The sequence below is a fragment of the Morone saxatilis genome, unplaced genomic scaffold (assembly GCF_004916995.1).
Source record: "Morone saxatilis isolate NCDOM2014 unplaced genomic scaffold, NCSU_SB_2.0 Contig0, whole genome shotgun sequence".
NCBI lineage: Eukaryota > Metazoa > Chordata > Actinopteri > Moronidae > Morone > Morone saxatilis.
Window position 1 is genome coordinate 7,272,993 of NW_023339650.1, and position 9,348 is coordinate 7,282,340.

Genomic DNA, 9,348 nt, shown 5'->3' on the forward strand with positions numbered 1-9,348 from the left:
TTTCACATTTGATCCATGTTGAGGACACCTTGAGCTCTTGACCCATATTTTAATTTACCACTCCATCACCGAGCACAGGACATTAGCACAGCGGACGCACCATTACGCACGTTCAGTAATGGATCATGAACTAGCTCATTGTGTGAGCCACACAGAGGCCACATACTCCCTCATCTCCTCTGTGGCTTACAAAAACTGATGAGGTATGTATTGTTTGGGTGTAATTTATTGTTACACGTCCTCTCTCCGGGTAGATTGGCCCTCCTCGGCTCATTTATAGGACCAAAATTCTGCGGTCAGTCTTGCTGTGCAATCTGCTCCGTGATTTATGTCTTCGCGGGAAAAATAGACCTAGTATCCTCAGCAAACCATCAACCACCACCGCTGGTATTTGTATAAAAAGGGCTATTCCTGCCGTTGACCTCCAGCGCAGAGAGTTGCGGTTTCTGCGCAATTGCGTCGCATTGTTTGTGTTACCCAAGCAGATTTGTCTTTAATTAGCTCCAGTGACGATAAAGAGGGACACTTTAATCATAACGAGTTTGGAACATAAAAGCCATAAGGCCTTCCTTCCATTAGCAGCTCCAGTGTTTACTGGGAGACTCTAAACAGAGCGCCTAAAGATAAACAGAGGCGCTGCCAGAGTCAGACGCTGGTGGACAAGGAGGCATAAACCCAGATTGATTGTCATTCTCCTTGGGAACTAAGGGCATTGTCATGATCGGGCCATGAGAACAGTGGGGATGTATCACTGCTGAAGAATGTAGTCTTTTTTTTTTTTTTTACTTTTCTGACTTCTGACTGGCTTCTCTTGAAACAGGAAGTCCCTCAAATATTGTCTCCCTCACCTTTACAAACCATTTAATAGTCACTCACTGCCACACATGAAGAAGAGAATTAGGATTGGAGTTAGAAAAAGCAAATGTTTCTCTACTTATTGGTCCTGTGAGTATTGGTGTTGCAACATGCAGTGATGAAAACCAGATATTCAGACAGAGGGAGGCCGTCGTTTTGGTCTCAAATATCGAAGCCCCTCTGTTGGCTTCTGTATGGGAGTGTGATGGTGGCGGCGTGGTGTTTGTGTGTCTGTGGTTTTGGTATTCCTGTACTGTGTAAGTTTGGGTTCATACTCCTGTGTTGTTGCACATCTGGCTCTCCACTTTGATTAATCGCGTCCTGTGCATCTTTTGACGATTCCCTCAGATTTCTGCGGTGACCGGGGGATTAGGTTGCCATCTCCTCCAGCCGTACACAGAGTCCTAACCGCCCTGGAGGAGGGACGGCTTCCTCCCTGAATGTGATTGTAATTAATGTTGGACAGGCCAAGGCTTTCCATCTGCTTTGCAAATAAGGCCTTGCACGACTACCGTGTGTCATCGCCATCCGATTAGTTTTTAATGTGTCTCTTTCTCGATTGGGGCGGTTTGTGTGGAGCGACTCAGAAAGCTTTAGTAGAAAGAGGCCTGAAACTCTTCTGGGTGGTCCTCCTTGTTTCAAAAGCGGTCTTAAGATCTGGATATCACGTGTGGCCAAAGTGAAACTACAAATTAGAATCAAGATAAATGAAAGGAAGAAAAGCGAAGAAGCCAAACAAGCTGTCTGAAACGATTTGAAGAATATGGAGCAGGATCAACAACGTATCCATTGAAAGGCACCTTGCCCGCCTTCAATCTGTGTTTGTGAAACCAAATCAAAGCAAAAGAAGAATGCAGTGGCTCTGTTTACACCGATGATGTGATTCAAAACTGGATTCACCTTTTCACATTAGCAAATCCTCCGTGCGTGTAGATGTAAGAATCTCCGACTTTAAAGTGGCCCACAGCAAATAAAACGATGACAGTGATTTAAGCTTCGGCCTGAGCTGATGTCTTTCACAGCCAGCTGCGGCAGTAGCACAGATAGAGAGCTCATTTTCTGAGGGTATTCTCTTGGGGCTCGGGTAGATTTAAGAGCCCCTGCGTTACATCCAGTCTCAAGTGCGCTCTCTGCGAACCATATGCCCCCTCCCACCTCCACTCCTCTCTGCATGATTCATATAGACCTCTTGTTCAGTCATCCATTCTCTTTAGCTTTCATCACTTGTTCAAAATGACCCTTTGAAAAAATAAAAGCAGAGCAAGTGGTGGAAAACTTCAAATTGGGGGACCAGAAGCATATTTTCCAGCTCCTTTTTCATCTTCATTCCTAGAATAGCGTGTTCATCACTGTTTGCCTTGCGGACGTCCTGCTTTCCACTGAGGTCTAGTGAAGTGACATTGTGTACTGAATGACTCATACCGTGTGACACGCTGCAGCTCCGAACATGTCCTAATGCCCAGCAGGGTCCTCAGAGTTTTAGACCTCTAGTAGCGCTGGAGTTGCTTCTGAGTTGGGTCCCTGTTTTGTTAGCCTGGTGCACATGCAGATAACAGTTTTCCTTTGTGGCTTAAACATGCAGACACACTGACTTTGAACATGAAATCAAATGATTTTACCATTTAATTTATAAGAGGAAACAGATAGTCTTACCTTAAACAGACAAACAATGCCATTTGTAGTAGAACATCTTTAAAAGTCCCACTGAGGAAACTCTGAAGTTTTAGCATGATCTTTCATATTTATATTTTTGGAGTTGACACACATTTAGTGGAAAAGGGATGACCTACCCTTTTTAAAATGCTGGTCTCTGGTTACAGTCCTTTTTATAAATCCCTCACAGTGTAGTGTATTGTGGAGTCAATGGGGAGACACTGACCAATATTGGTAAGGTGCATCCCAGTGGAAAACAAATACAAGTGGTCAATGCTCACTCAATTAATGAGGGATGACATATTGGCGAACAAATATTCGCAGCCACCGTGGGGGCTATAATAGCCAACAGGGGAAAATTTGCTATTCCTATCGGGTTTGGTTTTTGTGGTCGAGCTGTTACCTCGTGGTTACGGTGAGTCAAGGATGCACAGAAATGGCTTTGGTTTCACGGGTCACAGAACAGGAAGTCCAAATGTTGTTCCTGTGTCATCTGTGTTTAACTGTGATGAGCTAGCTTTGCCGTTGCTCTCCCATGCCAGCCAGACAGACAGGTGTGGAGGCCTGTTTAAGCTTGGCTTGGCTCAGAGCGCAGCCACAGCTCCCGTTGCTTGTTTGCTCTCCCATCCTTTGCTGTTTGTCTGCTGGATCTTACCAGAGGGAATGTCCCATAATAATCCAGGAAAATCCATCTGTGGTTTTAGAGTCAATCTTTTACTTTTCCTACAGTTTTAACCATTATACCATTTCACTATTAACAGATGATCTTGACCCTGTCGTCCTTTTAATTGGCTGTTTTCTCTTTTATGGCTCCATTTACACTCATTTCAAGTGTCTGTCGGATAAAATCCATATGAGTTTTGACAAACTGTTGTTGACTCTTAGCTGCATATATGTGTCTCCGTTATCCAGATCGCAGATTATGATCTGATTGTTTTGGTTTTCCCTGACTACATGCTAAAATCAGGGTCTGTGCTACTTCAATCCAGAAGATGGTTTAATGCACTTGAAGCTTTTTGGTACCAACTGATTTCAACTATGACTGTAACTTAACTAGTTTGACTACGAGAAAGACAAAAGTATTGCTGATCTTACCAGCCTTTCACACCGTTCTCTCACCTGTACACATCATTCCGTGGTTGAAGTGATCAGGGATGAAAAGGCTGAATCACACATGCCTCCTGTAGCTCAAATATCATAAAATTATTTTATGCTTTCATGCACTTGTCTGTCATCATGACTACTCTCCTTTTCACCTTCTCCTCTCTCCTCTACGTCTCTGCACACCCCATTGCATGGCTATAGCTGAGCTGTCACTAGACCTCTTACCTAAGTCAACAGCCAAGCTTTCTACTAGCCTACCTCCCACACTTTAAAGGCAAACAAGCCAGAAGCTTTAAGAAGTGGGTTTTCAGGAGATTAGCCGGGTCCAGACAGCCCTGGGATTATTCTGAAATGAAGTGCCCTTATTAAAGGGCTGTTTTCCTTGTCTTATGATGCCTGGCTGCATTTCTCACTGCCTAAGCCCAGGTAAGCCACTTCCTTTGCAGCGAAACGTGTCCCAAAGCCCCAGCATGATCAAATAATTAGTTGGCTTCGATCAAAGAGTCAATTGTTTGATGCAGAAAGGAGCTTTGGAAAAATTTCACTAAACTGTCTTGAAACACTTCCTGCAAAGCCTCAGAGACCAGAACAGAACACAAGACCACCCGTCACTTCACCTCAACTTTGAGCATACCGTAAACAGTATTAGCCAGAAGTTAAGCGAGGAATTCAAGATATGCTGCAGCGGAATAAAGGATATTTTCTGTGGCATAAACTTGGCAGTTGAAACATTCCTGCAATGGTGAGAAAAATTACATTAACCAACTACAAACCTCTGTTTGTTTTCATCTGTTTACAGTATCAGATATTTCACTGCCGCTACAAGTTCACTTGAACTTGCAGTCATGTTCAAGAACGGCCCAAGATATACAAATAATTCTGCTTATTGAGTTACAGTGTTTTAAAGTGCTTCCTTTTTCTCATGTTTGGATTGTATTGGTTGTCAAGCTCTCTGGCAAAACACACAGCTGCCTCAAGAAACAAACAGGGTTGATGGGGGAAACATCTCCAGTTAACCAGATTATGTCTTTTCCAGTCCAGTTTTATGTCTGTCATAAAAGACGACGTGTTGCAGGACAACTCTATTGTTCATCTGAGTACTGTTGCTACAGGCCTTAAAGTGCGTATGAGTGTGTTCATATCTCCTGATAGTAAGTATTATCCTCAGTAGGTGGAGGAATTGACGCAACAAACCTGCTGTGTGTGTGTGTGTGTGTGTGTGTGTGTGTGTTTGTGTGTGTATGCATAGATGGAGCTGTACACACGGTTCGTCGACCCTAAGGTCAGCAGATAACCATTTATAAGAAAGAATTCCATTTACACTTGAAGTCATCTCTGTCACACACCCTGCTCTTAACACCCCACAACACACACACACATCACTCCTCCACCCCAACGCCCACCCACTCTGATGATATCTCTCCTTCTCACGCCATTACTCCCCGACTTGACGAGATGGCAGCTGAGATCGAGGCTAAACACAGAGATTACACTTCTTGCCTTGTTTTTTTTTTCTCTCCGTCCTCATTTCATCTCCTGTCCAGTCTCATTTCTTCATTGGACATTCCAGTTTGGAGTGATAGTGGCGTTGGATTTAGGAGTGTGACGAGATAAGGAGGTGAAGCAAGGCATACTCGCGGCTGGTAACGATCTATCGCATGGAGCCGATAACCCTGGCGGAACATCTGATTAGGGCTCGCTGCTCCCATTTATCACCTCTGGGTGCAGGCATGGAGGAATTTGCACTGTTTGTTCTGCCGTGCTTCACTGTCCTCTCACACATCTGTTGTTTTTTCCATATCTGTCTTGTCTCTGTTTCTATCTGTCTTTGCCACGCATCAAATTATTGCTCCACTCGTTTCACAAATCAGCCTGGAAAAGCCTCAGAGAGTCTTTGACTACATGCTGTGCAACAAGAAGCAGCTGATCAGAAACAGGTTGAAGCGGTGGCCTTCTTCACAAGGTCATATAAACAGACGGCACATGATACATTAGGCTATTGGCCTTGTATTAAACATATTGAACATAGTGTCGGTTTCACTGGAGAGTCTGGCTGTCCAAATGCAGTTTTAAAGGCTTTTCCAGCCCCAAAAGAAAAAAAAGGCTCCATTCAAATATCTTAAAAAATATCCATACCAATATGGGCAATCATGACTTTTCACTGTGCTCTTGTGCTCAGAAAGCCTTTTGCAAACTTGCAGTTGGAGCATATTGTTCCAACCCCTTGTATCAGTACAAATGTACCGTGTGTGGGTATGTGCTTAAAATGAGGAGAGACAAAGAGAGAGCGGGGGAGAGAGAGAGAGAGTGTTTGTGTGTCTTTCCTCCTGCATCGCTCTTTACTGCTAAAAGCCCTATAAAGCCGTCAGTCTTTGTCTTGTGTTTAACTGTCTACGAGGAAGCCACGCAGAGGAGATCATTAACCGGGAATTAGTGTGTGTGTGCGCTTGTTCGAGGCTGTGTTTGTATATACAACATTTGTATATGTGAAAGAGAGAGGCAACGATGCAAACAAATGTGCCTCCTTTGTTTTATTCTACAAATAAAACCAAAGCCACAAAATCCATTCTGTGGAAAGTTGAAGACAGAATGTGTTCAGGTGCATGTGATGAGGTTCGGGGTGACTGTGAGGACAAAATAGAGCATGCTAGAAGAACATGTGGTCGTAGGTGGCATTAGTGCAAACTTGCATCAGCGTGTACTGTAGCTGTTCATTTAATGTGAAACAGCTGGGAATCACCACACACATCTGCTTGAACCTGACATTCATCTTCAGTTTTTTAAGACAATATGAATGAGGCATAGCTGAGCATTTTAGAGATTGGTGACATAATAGCTTGCCGGTTAATGCAACACAGGTTCACAGCAGTTAGAAATAGCACCTGTTAGAGCAACCAATGTAAATATTTGTCAGCACAAGGAAATGCTGATAAGGATGGGGGATACTACAAATTTAGATTTTGATGTAAATAGTATCATGGTGGGTACTGCCGATACAAAACTAAAAACTTCTTATAATGAAGTAAGCTGAATATACACTGGTTTCAAAAAGTTTGCAGATTCTAAATCCCTCGCTTCACCCTCTTCTTCCATTTGCAAAGGAGAAACTACGGTGGCTGTGAAACAAGCCAAAAAGGCCAACAGCCCTATTTATTCTATCTATCTATCCTATTATGGGCCCAGTATATGAATATCATATTCTAATTCAGCCAATAGAGCTTCCTAAATGTTACACACTCAATTTTTTAAAGAGGAATACTTAGCTCTCCCTTTTCTGACCATTTGCTTCTCTGGTTGCTAGGTCTATGCTTCACTCCTGACTCCATATTGTTGTTGAGTTCAGGAGGAATATTCTGCTCAGCATTTGCATTAAATTAGGCACATTTTTCCTCCTCAAAGGACTCGTTGACATTGTTTAAACCTGTATGATGATACATTTGATGTAACGTTACACAGTACTGGTAAACACTGGTTGGTATGTCTTTGGAATTTCTGGTCCACCCCGGTGTTAAAAAGGTTGCGATCCTGTGAACCGCTGAACTTGTAATCGGCGTGTCCTTGTGTGCCCAGTAAACTCCATCCATTATTATAATGATCCCGTCGTTTGCTCTGCCAGAGAGTCTCGTTCTGGTAATGGAGATGGCCGCGGCCTACAGGAATGGCGTAAATGTCATGGTAAACATTCCTGCTGTCACATTCTTCTGTGAAGCCACCGGGAAACCTGCAGGGATTTATCTCTAGTAAATAAAAAAAGCAGAGGAAGAGGGAGAAAGGAGGGAAGAAAGGAAAGAAAAAAGGCACACCCAGAGGATGCTTGAGGGGTGAGAAACTCTGTGGCAGATGAAAGGTGATTTAAAGGCTTTGGTGACCTTGAAGGAGCACAGGAAGGAGGGTGTGAGCGATTTTGTTCTTGGAGCTGCATATAAAAATGTCATTGTGTTTATATTATATTTATACACCAACTTTAAGATATTATAGTGCGAACAAGTAGAAACATGGAGGATTTTAGCATTGTCATGGAATGTTAGAATGCTGACATTATCGTTTAAAGCACCACTCAATGGTCAGAATATGTGAGATATCTTGTGGCTGCAAAGCATTCTGGTCCAGTGCTTTTTCCAGAATATTTTAATTAATTTAAAGGAAATATCAAAATATGTTGCAACATCTGTGCTGGAATTAAATTGTCTTTGGGTATTCTTACAAATCAGAAAAATACACCACTATAAAACTACCCAAAAATCCCAAAATGTGAGGTAGATCAACTTGACCCATTGTATTTTTTGATTTGACAGGGATATGTTTGTTAGGGTGGAGTTTTCCACCTTTTTTTAAGGTCGGGGTCAAGGGTTCGGGGAATGAATGTAGCCAGTCACTTATGCAAAGTCCTTACAAGTTAAATAATACAGACACACACTTGGCTTGTGTGTGTCCGCACTGATAATTGGAGTGTATTTGAACATACTTGTTAGAAAACAAGAACTCCCACCTCGTTATACAAGAAGTCTTAGTCAAATACTGGTGTCACAGAGAAAGCTGCACCCCTCGGCCCCTCGCATGTTCCCAGGCTGGTCGTCTCTCTAAAGAGGACGTGCCTGAAACAACAACCGTGGGTCTACAGTGAGAAAAGGCCCCATGTGAGCGCAGATGCTCCTAACCCTCCCGAGCAAGTAGCCTCCCTTTCAACCGCGCTGCCGCTGACAAATTTACGAGCCCTAGGCTGACCTGCGGGCTGACTTTCCAAACACGATACTGATAGGAAAACAGTCGGCGATGGGAGGGATGGAGGGAGGAAGGGAGGAAGAGAGAGATGAGAAAAAGAGCATAGAGGAGGAAGAGAAGAAAAACATGTACATGTTAAATAAGAGAAGAACAATAAAGGTGTAAGAAAGATGGTTTTCTTTGAACCTCAGTGGGTACAACAGTGCACTGATATCCAGAGGTTAGGGGTTTGACTCCCAATGAGGCCACCCATAAGAAAAATGCATCCACTCCCAGTGCCGTGAGGCTTTCTCGATAAAAGGATCTTATCACTAAGGATGTGCAGGGGAAACTCTGCCCAGTCCTTCCTCCTGTACGGACACTTTCCACACCTCCGAGCAGCCAGTCTCCTGGATACCTTATCTGACTGTTTGAAAGTCCAGTATGAATCCTTTTCCAAGAGGAAGTCTCACATTTTTAGCAATGTGCATCTACTGTATAATTCTCACTGTCAGTGCCTTTTTCAGACTGTACAATATGTTACTGTATCTACTGTCTGAGATTAGCTGCTGTTCGAGCCCGTCTGGTATTGCGTGCAATCTAAGAGGAATGTTAACTCTGACAGTCATCTAATGAGCAAGACAATTTAATGATTCTTTTTAACAACTTCTCCCTGTTATAGCATAGACAGCGGCCCTTTTGTAGTGGACAGACCGATATCTCTCGACCCAGTATCCATGTGATCACACTGTGGTGATAATCTAGATCTTAGCTATTAACTATTCAGCATAATGGCTGTTGTTGTTGTTGATGTTGTTGTTGTTGTTATTCTGGTTTCATGTATCAGAAGCTTCTGACATCCAACAACAGTGCATTTCCATTCACACCATTTTCTTTGAAATCCAACCCGACTCATAAAGCGTGCCTTTCAGTGAATCATGATGTCAAAGTCTATCAGTCCCTCACATAATTATTATTATTATTATTATTATTATTATTATTATTATTATTATTATTATTAGAGACCCAAAGAGC

General features: G+C 42.9%; 1 protein-coding gene across 1 annotated transcript in view; it reads left to right on the forward strand.

Annotated features, from left to right (window-relative positions):
* The window catches only part of bmp6 (bone morphogenetic protein 6), a 41,839-nt gene that overhangs the window by 839 nt on the left and 31,652 nt on the right, over nucleotides 1-9,348 (forward strand). The window lies entirely within an intron of this gene.